Source organism: Symphalangus syndactylus, chromosome 2 (genome assembly GCF_028878055.3).
Source record: "Symphalangus syndactylus isolate Jambi chromosome 2, NHGRI_mSymSyn1-v2.1_pri, whole genome shotgun sequence".
NCBI lineage: Eukaryota > Metazoa > Chordata > Mammalia > Primates > Hylobatidae > Symphalangus > Symphalangus syndactylus.
The window spans coordinates 52,906,749-52,922,741 of NC_072424.2; the positions used below are offsets into that span (position 1 = coordinate 52,906,749).

The window sequence follows — 15,993 nt, forward strand, 5'->3', positions numbered from 1 at the left end:
TAATGAGAAATATAGTACCTGAAATGAATAAATCTTAATTGTTAATCAGCAGCCCTTTAAATGCTATCTACCTTGGTTCTTTAGCAAAGTAATATAAAGTATATGAAAGATGGTCTAAGATGGGTATTTTATCTGATGATTCTGTGGTTTCAGATGCAATAACAAATACATCTGTCATCTTAAGTTGGTGTTCTCCAAGAGGGGCCTGAATTCTAATTTTGTATGAGTTATTTGAGGGTAAGATTGGGTGTTAAACATGCATATTCCTGGACTTCATCCTAGAATTCATGGTTTGGAATCTCAGGGGTCGGAGCCACGAATCTGCATTTTTAAAACTACTTCAGATAATTTTTATGCTCACTAAAATTTGAAAAGCACTGCCCTAAGCCCTGTTGTAATGATATATACTGTATGAAGCACATCAGCTCTTTTCTTCCTTTTAGATGGTTAAGCTGTTTTTATAAGTGAAGTAAAATGTATAATTCTTGCTTGTTAATCTTCATGATTACAACGAAATATTAACTCTCCCAAGTTCACAACTAGCTAAATTCCAATGGCAAGATGTTGTGCTAACATCTCTAAGTACCCGTGAATCTAATAACATTTAAAAAGCATTTCATTATTTATTATAAAATTATTTTCTTAAATATTTTTTATTTTTTAAATTTTTAACAGAGGGAAGTGAGCTTAGGTATTGAAAGCATACATTTTGAATGAGAAGCATTTATGAGCATATGTTTTCTAAATATGGTCATTCTATTTCATTGTTACTAACAATTCTATTTGATTTTTGTATTGGTAAACTGTCAGTACATATTAAGGCTTATTGATACTTATAAAGTAAAGATATTAGGTTGATCTTTTCAATGCTGTTTTCGGGGAGAATTATAAGTGTAGGCACAGAAAGGCCCATTTTATTCACCAATTTTCTTGCTCTGAAAATGTCAGGCAAAGTTGCCTGATTCCTCTGATTTTCATCCAGTCTTGGAGTGGGGTAGGAGGTCGAAATGCTAGTTGAAACAGTAGAGTAAGTGTTCAGAGATCAACAAGCAAATACAATGCTGTGATTGGATCAGAAATGTGTCCATTGTTCCTGAAGGGAAATTAGGTGATACCATCAAAGACTTCATATGAAAACAGAAGCCTTTTCTATAAATAGCTCTGGTTAACCTCTACAGAACAGATTTAAAATTTTTTAAAAATTAAAAACATAGGCCGGGCATGGTGGCTCACAACTGTAATTCCAGCACTTTGGGAGGCCGAGGCAGGCGGATCACCTGAGGTCAGGCCAACATGGAGAAACCTCGTTTCTAGTAAAAATACAAAAAAAATTAGCCAGGTATGGTGGTATGTGCCTGTAATCCCAGCTACTCTGGAGGCAGGAGAATTGCTTGAACCCGGGAGGCGGAGGTTGCAGTGAGCCGAGATCGTGCCACTGCACTCCAGCCTGGGAGACAGAGACTCTGTCTCAAAAAAAGAAAAAGAAAATTAAAAACACAAATATAATTATTAATAGTAGTGTTTTCTCTTATCTTTCATTTTATAGATCTAAACCATGCAGTTCTTTTGGAGGATTGTAAGATTGAAATGAACATATAATTTAATATTCTGTATACTTAAAACAAGTTATACACATGTACACCATGTTCTAGTCTTGCAGTTTACATTTTCTGAAAATCAATATATTTGGTCTTTTAGTAAATATAAGTAAATTAGCCTCTGAGGACTAATCAATGATAAAAAGTTTACTTAGAAAGTGGAAGCACTGTAATTTATTAATTCACAAGAACACAAAGAAACTAAATCAATGGTATCTAAGTAAGTGATTGGTTCTTTCTTTAAGCATACATTAGGTTGAGGTAAGTTAAAACCATAGGATCAACTTTAGTTTACATTCCCCTTTCTTCAAAGGAGACATGTATATTGATTTGGGCAGGAAGCAGGGAAAATGAGGCTGACTGTTGATTAACTTTTATCACAGAGTTAATGTTGAAACAAACCAAATGTCAGATATTGTAACATAACATTAGCATGTGTTAAGATGAGGAGTAAAAAGCATCCAAGATTCAGGAATATGGTGAGGGCAAGCATCCAGATTCCTGCACATCACTGCTGATTTCAGCCAGCCTTGCCATTGTCAGAGTGTCAGAGTGTCAGTGTGTATGCTGGAAGAGGGCAGAGAGAAGGCTGATTCTGCCGAGTGGACATGCAGGTAAAATATTTTTGAGGGTTGTTAAGTAATTGGAACATATTGTGTGCACACAACTTTGGCCAGCACATATTTTCACATTAAATCTGGTTTCTAGGCTTGAATTTCTATTAGCACCCTAAATCAGATTTGAACAATTTTTAAAGGTGTGCTATACAAAGCAATGCAGTTACCTTTCTGTTAGGCTTACCACCAAATACATACAGGTTGATTATAATCTGTCCCAAAGTGCTTGGAACCAGAAGTGTTTTGTATTTTTTTTTTTATTTTGGAATATTTGCATATACATAATGAGATATCTTGGGGATGGGCCCCAAGTCTAAACATAAAATTCATTTATGTTTCATATATACTTTATCCACATAGTCTGAAAGTAATTTTATGCACTATTTTAAATAATTTTGTGCATAAAACAAAATTGTGACTGTGTTTTGACTGCAACCTGTCATGTGAGGTCAGGTGTAGAATTTTCCACTTGTGGTGCCATGTTGTTGCTCAAAAAGTTTTGGATTTTGGAGCATTTCAGATTTCGAATTTTCAGATTATGGATGCTCAATCTGTACTAGAAACAAGATTTACCTTAGGAAAAACTCTTGAGACTTAAGTCTCAAGTATCAGTGACTTGTGGAGGATAGAGGAGAGGGGTGGATGGATGAGAAATGTGGGTGGAAGCTTTAGAGCATAACAGAGCTATGGGTCCAGGCAGGGCACAATCTCTTTTTTTCTCAATTTTTTTTTTTTTTTTTTTAGAGACAGGGTCTCACTATGTTGCCCAGGTGGGTCTTGAACTCCTGGACTGAAGTGATTCTCCAGCTCTGGCCTCCTCCCAAAGTGTTGGGATTATAGGTGTGAGCCATGGCACCTTTCTTAGGGGCTGCAATTTCTATCAACACAATAGTCCATGCCTACTCCCAGACATCATTGTTCTTCTCTCCAAGGAGCCCTAGGAATTAACTCCCTTGTCTTGTTTCCCTTCTTCAAGGCCCCAAGCTGCACCGAATACAGCCGCACAGTCTTCTGTTCCTCTGAAGGATCATCTATCTTCTATTTAAAAGCATTAGGGAAAGGCAAAAGCCTACCTAAGAGCTAACAACACTCTTTGGTCTTGGCCACAGAAGCAAGATACTGAAGGGAACACCATCGTTTGAAAAGTGTCGCAATAAGACGCACACATTGTGCCACCACTGTGGCTCTAAGGCCTGCCACCTTCAGAAGTCATCCTGTGGCAAATGTGGCTACCCTGCTAAGCGCAAGAGGAAGTATAACTGAAGTGCCAAGGCTTAAAGAGGAAATAATACCAGGACTGGTCAAGTGAGGCACCTGAATATTGTATACCGCAGATTCAGTCATGGATTCTGAGAAGGAACAACATCTAAACCCAAGAGGGCAGCTGTTGTAGCATCCAGTTTATCTTAAGAATTTCAATGATTAGTCACACAATAAATGTTCTGTTTTTTAAAAAAGGAGCTAACAGTAGATTTTTGGTGGGGTGAATTTTACTACTTAAGCTAGGATACTTTGGGGGAATATTTTATTAATAATTAGGCCAAGAAAACAGGCATAAATCACAACTCCCTTCCTAGGACTAAAATCAGATTCCCCCACTTTTCAGAGGGAAGTCTAATTTGTGAATCTTTGTTATTTTCTTTGCAGGGCTCTGGGGAAGTGGATGAAGATACCTGGGGCAGGGCCTGCGGCGGTTGATAGTGGGTCCAGGAAGAAGGCTGCTGATGCCGATGGGAGGAATGTTTGCATGTTTGCTTTCACTTCTATCTCTGGCTGTTTTGGTCCATTCATTACAAGGCTCTCTCTAGACCCAAAAGTGAGACAAAAGGTGGGGACTTGGGTGTGGCTGGAGTGAAAATCCTGGAGATAAGTCAAATAGCTGCTGAGCTGGAATAGGTCTTCCTGGTTAGGGTGGCTATTCTCAGGTGGCCATTTGTTCAGAAGCAACTCTGATAAATTAGTGTTTGGGTGAACTTTCAGATGGATAGAGATCTAGTGTTCCAGCGTTATTATAACTGGGCTAATCCAACATTTTCCTGAAAACTGTGGTATAAAGAGCAAAACACAGATTGACTCTATCAAGTTGCCCTGGAAACCTGAAAGTGCTCAATATGTCAGTTTTCTGTTTGGCAATAGTGTGGAGATTATTAGACAACAATTTAGATATCTGCCTAATGATCTAAACCCAGGAGGGCTCAAACCTGACCATGCATGAGTGTCACCTGGAGGGCTGTTTTAAAATAGATTGCTGAGCCTCACTCGCAGACTTTTGTTTTTTTTTGAGACAGGATCCATGCTGGTCTCAAACAATCCTCCTCAGGATCAAGAGGTGGAAGTAACCCAAACGTCCATCAATGGATGAATGGATACACAAAATGTGGTACAAACATACAATGGAATATTTTCAGCCTTAAAAAGGAAGACAGTCCTGGCCCATGCAACAGCATGGATGAACCTCAAGGACATTATACTAAGTAAAATAAATCAGTCATAGGAAACCTCAGGAGGATCATTTGAGCCCAGGAGTTCAAGACCAGCGTGGATCCTGTCTCAATAAAAAATAGTTTAAAAAAGCTCTTTTTTAAACTTGATGCTTCCAGGATGACTTGCCGTGTGAGAGAACATTTATCTTAAATTAGACTTTTGATTTATAAACACCTGGCCCTCTTAGGAGCACTAAAAAGGGAAGAATGCAAATAATAGACTATTGGCAGTTGTTTGACAGATGGTTTTTGTTGATGAGGATGATGATGATGAAGATGAAGTTAGAGCAGTAATTGGACTTCAAGGATGATATGCAGGCCCCAAACACACAAAGGAAACATATATTTAAGTACTCTCTATAAACTGTCAGGACACGGTAATACAGCTAGCCCCTCTCCTGAGTAGCTGGGATTACAGGTGTGTGCCACCTGCTTGGCTGTTCAGAGTTCTGGATTCAGTAGGTCTGGGGTGAGATCTGAGAATCTGCATTTCTACCAAGTTTGTAGTAACGCTGATGCTGCTGGTCTGGGGACCGTGTTATGAGAACCACTACTCTAAAACTAAAGCTCTTCTTTCATATTTAAAGTCAGGCAATCCTGTAGAGCACCTTATATCTTGTAAGTCTATATCTTGTAGCTCAGAACAAAAGAATTCAATCTGTTTTGTGATTATGTAGAACTTTGAGAATAAAATGCTCATTGTCAAGTTCAAGAGCACCTGGACTGGAAAATTCCTGTGCCCCATTCTTTCTCTTATAGAATCTTTTTGTGCTAAGATTTCATTGATGTAAAATGGTACTTATACTTTGCAACAACTTTGTTAAAGGAATAGAAAGATCACTTGTAAAATTCCTACTGCATATACCCAGTAGTATGGCTACTATCAACAAATCTGAAAACAAGTGTTGGCGAGAACATGGGGAAATTGGAACACTTGTGCAAGGTTGATGGGATTGTAAAATTGTAATCCTAGCACTTTGGGAGGCCGAGAAGGGTGGATTGCCTGAGGCCAGAAGTTTGAGACCAGCCTGGGCACCATGGCAAAACCCTGTTTCTAAAAAAAAGAAAAATACAAAAATTAGCTGGGCATGGTGGCACATGGCATATGCCTGTAGTCCCAACTACTGAGGAGGCTGAGGTGGGAGGATCACTCCAGCCCAGGAGGCGGAGGGTGCAGTGAGCTGAGATGGCACCAATGCACTCATGCCTGGGTGACAGAGTGAGACCCTGTCTCAAAAAAAAAAAAAAATAGAGTTACCATATGATCTAGCAATCCCATTTCTGGTTATATACTCCAAGAATTGGAAACAGTTTTAAGAAGAGATATTCGCATGCCCATGTTCATAGCAGTATTATTCTCAATAGACAAGAGGTGGAACTAACCCAATGTCAACCAATGGATGAATGGATAAATAAAATGTTGTACAAACATACAATGGAATATTTTCAGCCTTAAAAGGGAAGAAAATCCCGTCACATGCAACGACATGGAGGAACCTTGAGGACATTCTACTAAGTGAAATAAACCAGTCACAGAAAACCAAATACTCTATGATTCCATTTATATGAAATATCTAAAGAAGCAAAATTCATAGGACAGAAAATAGAATGGGGGTTACCAGTGACTGAAGAAAAGGAAGAGGAGAAAAAAGGAGTTGTTTAATGTTTATGGAGTTTCAGTTTTGCACGATGAAAATGTTCTGGAGATTTGTTTCACAACAATGTGAATATACTTGACACTACTGAACTGTATACTTAAAAGTGGTAAGGATGGTAAATTTTATGTTATATATTTTTTACCACAATTCAAAAGAAAATAACTATTTTTACCAAATGCCCAGTACATGGTAGTTCTAATAAATATTAGTTCCTTTCCTCATTGCCCTTCTACTACCCTCTCTCCAATTCTCCATTTTTTATATAAAAATGTTAGATAATGTCTCTAGGAAAACCTCCAAAATATGTAGTGTGCATCCTTTAGAAAAGTGTAATCACCTTTTAACCGTGGATATGAGTTTTTTGAAAATCTAAAGTAACAATCAAGATACCCATTAGAGGTATAAATAAAAAAAATGTGGTTTATTCATACAAGGGAAAAGTATATATTTGATAGCAATGAAAATGAATGAAATTGAACGACATGCAACAATATAAATGTTTCTTATAAACATAATGTTGATCAAATCATACAAAGGACAAAATGGGCAAACCTAATCTATCCTATTAGAAGTTATAATGGGTTACCCATGTGAGAGTGGAAAGTGACTGAAAGAAAGCATGAGAGGAGTTTCTTGGGGTGATGATGTTCTGTTGCTTGAACTATGTGGTGGTTGCATAAGTATGTTTATTTTATGAAAAAGCATCAAGCTGTACCCTATGACATTCACATTTTTCTGAATGTATGTTAAATTTCAATATAACTTTTAAAAATGAAACCAGGAGATTCCCACAATGGAATGATTTTATTTGAATGATCCAAAGCTTAATTCCACTTGCATTTTCTGTGCACAAGGACACAGAGGGTCACTATTAACAGCAAGAAAAAAAGATACAAGGCTATTTAAATAAATGACACCTACAAATTTTCAACAGTAAAAATAACTTAATGCTTCCAGGATGACTTGCAGTGTGAGAGAACGTGTATCTTAAATTAGACACTTGATTTATAAACATTTGGCCCTCTTAGAAGCATTAAGAAGGGAAGAATGCAAATAATGGACTATTGGTATTCATTTGACAGATGGTTTTTATTGTTGATGAGGATGATGATGATGAAGATGAGGTTACAGCAGCAATTGGACTTAAGGGATGGCACACAGACCCCAAACCCACAAAATGAAACATGTGTCTAAGTACTTTCTCTAAACTAGCAGGTCACGGTAATTCAGCTGACTCCTCTCTAACATTCCTCTGTTTCCATATGTGTATTTTGCACACTGTTAGGCATCAGCTTAGCCTGAACAAGGTATTAAGGAAATGTCAAGAAAGAGGAGACAGGGCCTTGACTGGCACACACAACTGTGAATGAGGTGTTAATTACACAGGAAAACATTACAGACTATCTGGGAAGTTTAGTTTTCTTTTTTAACTTTGTGAAACGAAATAAGATTTATGCCTGATGTAAAAAATTACATTTTGAACTCAATGATATGTGTAAAAATGAGAATGGAATACTTACTGAGGAAGGCATAATATTTTAAGTACATTTTATCTCTTAATAGATATTTTAAAATCTATCTATGACAGTAACAACACTAATCATAAAGGTCTCATTACTTCAGGGATCTGACAAGTGACTCTCGTAAGGACATGAGAAGAAAATGCAATTCAGCATGAACAAATGACTTGAAATAGGTTCAGAGCTAAGGAAAGATGAACATTATTGAGGTTGGGATCTTAACATTTTTAAATTATTTCATTCCACTATTTACTCATCTCTCTGCCCCTTTCCTTTTAATCCCCCCTTGGATGGACTCTATCTGTAACTAATGTGGCTTTTCAAAACAAGTCAGAAGTTGTGACATCATTATCTCAACCTCTTGAGCTACAGTTCAATGAATGAGAGTCTGAATAAATGATTCGTTAAAACATTAAAACAGGATTAACGTTTCCTTGATGTGGGTATCCTGATCATTCACAATTTAGGTTATTTTGCTGTTATAATTTTTGAGCTTCTCTTCTTCTCACTACCAAGTCAGATTTTGTAAATGTCCCATTTACTTGTTGCTTTTCCCTTTGGAATGTGGATCTTCCTGCTTCTCCTCTGCTTGCCTGATTTCTGCTTGCCTTCACGTCTCTCTACCCTGATTCTGAGGCCAACCCAAACCTTCCATTTAGATTTGTTGGAATGCCTAACTGCCTTGCCACACCACCAACTCTCTAAGGCCCAACTTCTGCCTCTGTTTTCTAGGCCTGTCATTGCCAATATTTGCCAAGCCACTTCATTGGTCTGGTATCATGGATGGGGCAGTGGTAGGGTATGGCTAAACAATTTCCTGAATATACTGTGATGTATTTTAACATCTTTGTGCCACATGAAGCTGGTGGAAGCTGAAAGTTCATTGTGAAAACATTCTTTCCTCCATATCTGGATGTTCACAGGCAGCACACTCCCAGACTGGAGAAGGGGAATTTGGCCTTTATATACACTGCCTTCCTGTCTGAGAATTATGCCGCCAGCCTTCCACATCTCTAAAACATTCCACTTTCACAACGCCTTATGAATGAAGACTTTTCTCCTTCACTTTTGTTATGGGAACTGTTATGTTTGTAGGTTTAGAGTCAACGAAATTGACATGCAGAGGGACAAATAATGTATATAAAATGATAAGTCTTATTTAATAGAAATGTTAAAATAAAAACAATGTAGTGAAGTTCATCTACAAACTTCAGACAGGTCAGAGGCTAGACCAGTGAACAGGAACAAGCTCAGCATCACCAGTGAGCATTGGAACAAATAATCATTAGTAATATTTGGAGATCTTGATTTCAATTAAGGTAAAGTGACAGGACATACTTTCAGTATTTCTGAGTTACATAATCCAAAAGACATACTCAAGGGGTAGAATTTTAGAGCTACATATTCAATGTCTAGGATTGAATTGACTAGTATGAAATAAGTTCACAGAACTACATTTCGCAGTCATTCAATAACTGCCTGACAAATGAAGAGAATGCTAGAGGATCAGTGAGATGGAACTATAAAGGTCACCCAATTTTGAAATGGAAAAATTTTCCTTATGTAATTCTCAATTAATTGAAGTGAATTTAATGGATTAAATTGCATTTTGATACTTAAGTGCTGATTTCAGAAAAAAACCCTATCAAAAAGATGTGAGTAAATTTTATTTGGCAGAAATTTACTGTCTGTTTTACCTGCTGTGTTGGGGAAAATATATTAAGATGATTAAGACCTAGAGCTTGCCTTCATGGTGGAGGAGAAGGGACAATTATTTGCAACAGGTATTTAGACAGACTTGTTCATTTGGTTATAGATGATCTCAGCACTTCCAGTTTCCCTCTGGAGTGGAGGGATCATGGGGATAAGAGGAAAATGTGGGTAGAAAAAGTCATTTACACAACCTCAGCGACAACCTGGGACATTATACTCCCTGAAAAGTCCTCAAACAGGGACAGCTTTCCCTGGATGCACCTGCGGTAACCTGTCTTAGACGTGTGTGCGCTCTTTGGTTCTCTTCTCTTCTGATACTTATCCCCAGCCTTTAGATCAAGTGTGTTCAGAAGGCATTTCCCAGCTCACCACTTCTTTTTCTTGCATGATTGATTTAACTATTTGGAAAACGTATCGACGACCTTTAAAAACTGAACACTTGGGACATACTATTGTACAAAACCGAGAGTATTTTTCTTTATTTGAATACTACTTTTCGCTTCCTTAAACTTAACACCCAATGTCACTTGAAGCAGTAACTGGGTAAAAGTAATTCAAAGTCTGTGCTGTACAATTTACCTTCCCCCAGCTCCCATCAGATCCAACATTTCCCAAAGTAAGGTTAGAGTTTCCTGGGAAAGCTGGTGGCCCAGTTGTTCCTGCCGGCAGCAATTATTGGTCAGTTGCCAGATTCTTTTTATGTTCTTTGATTTTTTCTCTGTTCGCCTCTAGGGAAGTATCCTAAAGGCAGAAACCCTAAATACATCTTGTTCCCCTCATTCTTGCTACATCTAGTACATATGCATTTACATTTACAAAACTCACATAACCAACTCAGCTTTCTCAACTATGTAAAATTTCCATTATGACTTTTAAACTCTTTATTTGTTCACCTGCTGGCTTTTCGCTGTGTTTTTATAAGGTATTTTCCCCACTTTCAGCTGGCATGTGCCCAGAATTGTTCACAAATTAATTCAAGAAGTATTTATGAAGTCCCTATTGCGGGTTAGATGCTTTACCATGCTCTGGAAATACCTTGAATTCTGTCTCAATAGAGCTCATATACCAGTGGGGACAATAATAGTAACAGATGCCAAATATCATTCAAAGAAACTTACACATATTTATTCATTTAATCTTCAAAATACATTTGAGGTATTCCCATTTTAAGGATGAGGCAAATTAGTGACAACATAACTTGCCCAAGGTTATGGGGCTAGTAAATACCAGAGTTAAGACTTGAATCCAGGCAACTTGGCTGTATTGTCTCTGACCATTACCACTAGGCTATACTTACTGCATCTCTAAGAACTAAACAAATAAAGATACGAATTTTGGATAGTGATAGGAAATACAGAAAAATAAAGCAGGGTAAGGCAGTACAGAGTTATACAGGAAGGTGTGCTGTTTTAGATAGAAAAATCAGGGAAGGCCTCAGCAGAAACCTGAACAAAGTGAGTCCAAGGATAATGCAAGGTCTGAGAAAGAGCATCCAGGTGCATCCAGGGAAAGCTGTCCAGTAGAGGGAACAGCAAGAACAAATTCTTCAAGGAATAGCAAGAAACACAGGTTGCTAGAGAAGAGCAAGTGTGTGGTTGGGTGGTAGGCAGGCCAGATTAGGCTGGGCCTTGCAGATTATGGTGAGTGCTCTGAGTTTCATTACCGTGATTGTGATGGGAAGCCGTTAGGAGTTTTGTCTTAAAAAGGTCATATTATATAGGTTGGTATAAGCACCTGCTTAGGTAGATAATAGGCCAGAAGGTAAAACTGCCACTAAATTCATCATTTAATACAGAAGCTCAATAGAACTAATTTTAGGTTATCTGTTTTATATTGCTTATAACACTTCCTTACATGTGTGTAGAGTTGATTATATGTACAGTCATCTCTTGGTATCTGTGGGAGATTTGTTCCAGATCCCCACCGTCCAATACCAAAATTCATAGCCATTCAAGTACCTTATATAAAATGGTATATAATCTGCATATAAGCTATACACACCCTCTCATATACATTAAATCATCTTTAGGTTACTTATAATACCTACAATGAAATGCCATGTAAATAGTTGTTACATTGTAATGTTTGGGGAATAATGACCAAAAAAATGTCTGTACATGTTCAGTAAGATGTAACCACATTTTCTTTTCAAATATTTTCAATCCATGGTTGATTGAATCCACGGATGTAAAACCCACAGATACAAACAGCTGACCATATAACATTTCCATTTTCATTTCCATGTGCAAATCTTTTTTTTTTGAGATAGAGTCTTGCTCTGTCACCCAGGCTGAAGTAAAGTGGTGTGATCGTTGCTCACTGCAGCCTCAACCTCCTGGGCTTAAGTATCCTCCTGCCTCAGCCTCCCAAGTAGCTGGGACTACAGGTATGTGCCACCATACCTAGCAAATTTTTAATTTTTTTGTAGAGATGGGTGTCTCTATGTTGCCCAGGCTAAAAAATATTTTTAATCTTACATTAACATTTTATGTAACTGAATATAGTATCTATTATTCTCTTATATTTACCCAGCCCATTGTTTTTGCCTGGAAAAAAAGATATACAGTATAAGGAAGTGAGATCTATTTCATCCTTCATTATAAACTATAGTTTTTAAAACAGAGAAAGCTGCATTGTGTAAGTAATCCTACAAGACTTACAAAAGGATATTAATAATTTAATGAACTTGTACTCAAGGGAGAAAAGTGTTCTTGAAACATGTCAGGATGAATTTTCAAGGGAAAGGCCTAATTAGCAGTGTCTGAAGCATATGTCATCACATTTAGAAAACACGAACCAGTCCCTGTGGAAAGAATGGTAAGTTGGATTTTGAAGCATTAACTACTCCAGTTAATACGTATGATTAACAATCAATATGTCAGTTGGCTGGCCTAACTCAAGTGAAAGACCTTGCAGGAGAAACAAGGATGTTTAAACTCATCCACAGAAATATGCAAATGTAGTTTATTGTCTCATTTATATTTTGATCAACCAATAATTTAGAGATCTTATGGGAAATAATGCCATAGTTTGGGCATCTTTTGAAATATAGAATCAAAGCTACAAAGATTCCCTAAAAAATACATGCCTAACTGTCCCATTGACTTTGAAAATGAGAGCCTTGAGGGGTTAATGAAAGAAAAAAAGCCCTTATCTTGGATCATGGCTGGCAAACCAACAACTGAGGGAAAAACTATACATTTAAGTAAAGTTATATCGATCTTTTTCTTACACATAATAAAGTATTTTTACCAGACGATTATTTGGAAAAAGTCAAACTGAAGAAACATGATTTAAATCCATTCAAAAGAGAAAACACATGTAGGTGAAATCTATTTGATGTCAAGATCTCCAGAGGCAAAGAGAAAAATCCAGTCACTTGTCTATGGGATTCAAACGTAAAATTACATGGCAATATTCACACGTTCATTTAGATGTTTGAGATCCTGAAGACAGACCCTTAATTTAAATCTTTCAAAAATCAACAATAACTAAAACTACAGGAGCTAATGTTGGAAACAATCGAAGTTACAGATTTGTTTACTACTTTAATGAGAAATCAACTGCCACTTAGGAACACAAATGAATGGGAAAAATAAAGCCACTCTTGTATCAATGATAAGCATTTGTACATTTATTAAGTGTTTACTATATGCTGGATGTTGGAGAGTAAAGAGAAAAATTATACACAGATCTTGCCCTTGAGGAGCTCATAGTCTGGTATTAGAATATTTCTCTTCTTTCCTCAATATAAGTTTTGTTCTGCACACAAAAAAAGGCTATTTAAATAGATCCACAAAAGAGAATAGTAGTTCACCAGTATTTTCAAGAATTATAAGTCTGCATTAAACATGGACATAGTGGCTTTGGATGATTGGAGCAGCAATATTTCTATTTTGGCATACTTTCAATACATGTTACCCATAGTCATGTTTTATATTTTAGAAGGGTGTATATTATATTGAGGTGATACAGATTCTAACTCATATATTTATGACACAAATTGATCATTGACTTAAAAATAAAAAACAGGATAGAAAAAAAATGTGCATTGTATGAGAAGCCAGAGACCTGACCACTAGTACACCCTCTTTCATTTATTAATTAAGCGAATCTGAAAAAGTCACATAATCTCTCAGCCTGAGCAATTTCTACCTTAGGGAAAAAAAAAAGAATAAAAACATACCTGCCTAAAGATAGTGGGATAGAATATATGAAGATCTGAGAGGTATTTAAGAGAAATATATACATTTGAAAGGGGCTTTCTATGATCTTTTCCCCATTATTAGACTATAAATTCCGGAGGGCAGGTATGGCAGCTGCCATGGAATGAACTCTCTGTAAAGGTCTACCCATTCTTCTGTGCAGAAGGTACCAAGCATTCCCTGAGGAATTAAACTGCCTAGGGGCACGGAGAAGGTGGCTGAACACATTCAGATGTAGAGCCAGTGATCAATTACATTCTTGGCAAATATTGAAGAAAAATATACCCCAAATCCTCAGTTTGAAATTTAATGTTATTGAGGCCAACCTACAGGCCTGAAATAAAACCTTACATAGCATGTGCTCTCTAGTGCTGACACTAGTGTGTCATCGTGGATAACTTATGGGATAGATGTGTCACAGAAATGTTTTTCAAACTGTGGTAACATATAGTTACCAGTTATCTTGCTTTCTTCCCCTGGTAGCACTGGTAAGAACTGGCAGTGTGGCGATCCTTACCACTGCTGGTAAGGTTAGAATTGAAGTTTTCAGACTTGAATAACATTTGACCTAAGGAGGCAGTATCTATAGCTTTGGCCTCTGTTTCTAAATGAAATGAATAGTCTAGATTTTACAACAGACAAACGAGGGCCCTTACTCAGAGTGAAAGCTGAACTCCTTACAATGAATGACCCGCAAGGCTGTGCTCTGCCTTTCTGTGTGGACTCCCCAACCTCCTCTCACCTCCCTTCACCATTCTAGCCACACCGACCTCCTAAAGTTCCTTGAAATTTCTGCCTCAGACGTTTGCACCTGCTGCTTCCCCTACCTAGAAAGAGCTTCCCTCAGCTTTTCACATGGCCCTCATCTATTTTAGATCTTTGCTCCACGGTCAGCTTGGCAGCAAGGCTTTCTCTGACTTCCACACAACACTGCATATCCCTTTCCTCTGCTTTCTTAATCTTGGTTGCATGTATCACCATCAACCACACTAAAACTTATTTATTTTGTGGCCGTCTGTCTCCATAATAGAATGTAAGTTCCGTGAGGGCAGAGGCTTTTGTCTATTTTAGGTGTTAACTAAACTTTTCCTGTGAAAAGTAAGAAATATTTAAAGTAAATATTTTAGGCTTCGTGAGACATATAGTCTTTGTCACAACTATTCAACTCTGCTGTTGTAAGCACCCAAAGGCAATATGTAAGCAAATGGGCATGAATGTGTTCCAATAAAACTTTATTTAAAGAAAACACATGGTACACCAGATTTGGCCCAAGGGCTGTAGTCTGCTGATTCCCAGTCTATTGTGTTCATTGGTTTATCCTCTGCCTACAGCAGTTTCTGGCAAACAATAGGTGCTTAATAAATATTTGTTCTTGTTTTTGGACTGAGCTAACCATGAAAATGGAAGTAAATGTAACTTTTTGAAAGGTACTAGACAAATGAGGAGTTTGTACTAATGAGAAAAAGTGTGATCGCATTCATTACTATACTTTTAGATGAGCATCAACATCAAAGCCATGAAACTAATTATGCCTTGAAAGTTCTTTAAGATCTGGTGATGTTTTTGTTTTTATTTTTGTGTTTGCTGTAGATAACATGATAAAACCTTTGTAAATAGTTCGAAATTATTTTGTTGAGATAGTTTTAAAATGCAGATATGTAAAACGAGTAACATAACAAATGATTATTTTCCCACAGCACAGCATTAACAACTAGTAACAGTTTGAGATATTTTCTTCAAGATTTTTTTAATCAACAAAATATCATAGATTAAATAGAAATACTTTTTGACCATCTGTAGTCCTTTTTCCCTCACCTTCCTCTTGGGATAACTACTCTCATGAGTTTACGTTATCTTTCTGTTTCATGTACTCTTAAAAAAGAAATATACGTACTTATGTATTTTTTCTTGTATTCAATATTATTGTTTTTAAGATTTATCCTTGGTGTGTGTGTGTCGGGGGGATGGGGCAGGGTTGTGTATAGTTTATTATATTTAACTGCTGTGAATGCTGAATTCTGTTGTGGATAGGTAACATTTCCAAATGGAACTATTTCTAGAGTAGCAAAATATAGAAATACGAAAAGTATAGGGCCATTTATTATATCATAGGGCAAAGCCTCAATTAGTTTCTGAGGTTGTATATACTGGGGTCTAGTGTTGCTCAAGTCTTTCACCCCAGAAAAGAACTAACCATCC

The 15,993-nt window shown here is 37.1% G+C and overlaps 1 protein-coding gene and 1 pseudogene across 4 annotated transcripts in view; one reads left to right on the forward strand and one right to left on the reverse strand.

Moving 5' to 3' along the window:
* The window catches only part of COL19A1 (collagen type XIX alpha 1 chain), a 338,738-nt gene that overhangs the window by 115,143 nt on the left and 207,602 nt on the right, over nt 1-15,993 (reverse strand). The window lies entirely within an intron of this gene.
* Nucleotides 120-3,625, forward strand: LOC129463761 (large ribosomal subunit protein eL37-like; annotated as a pseudogene).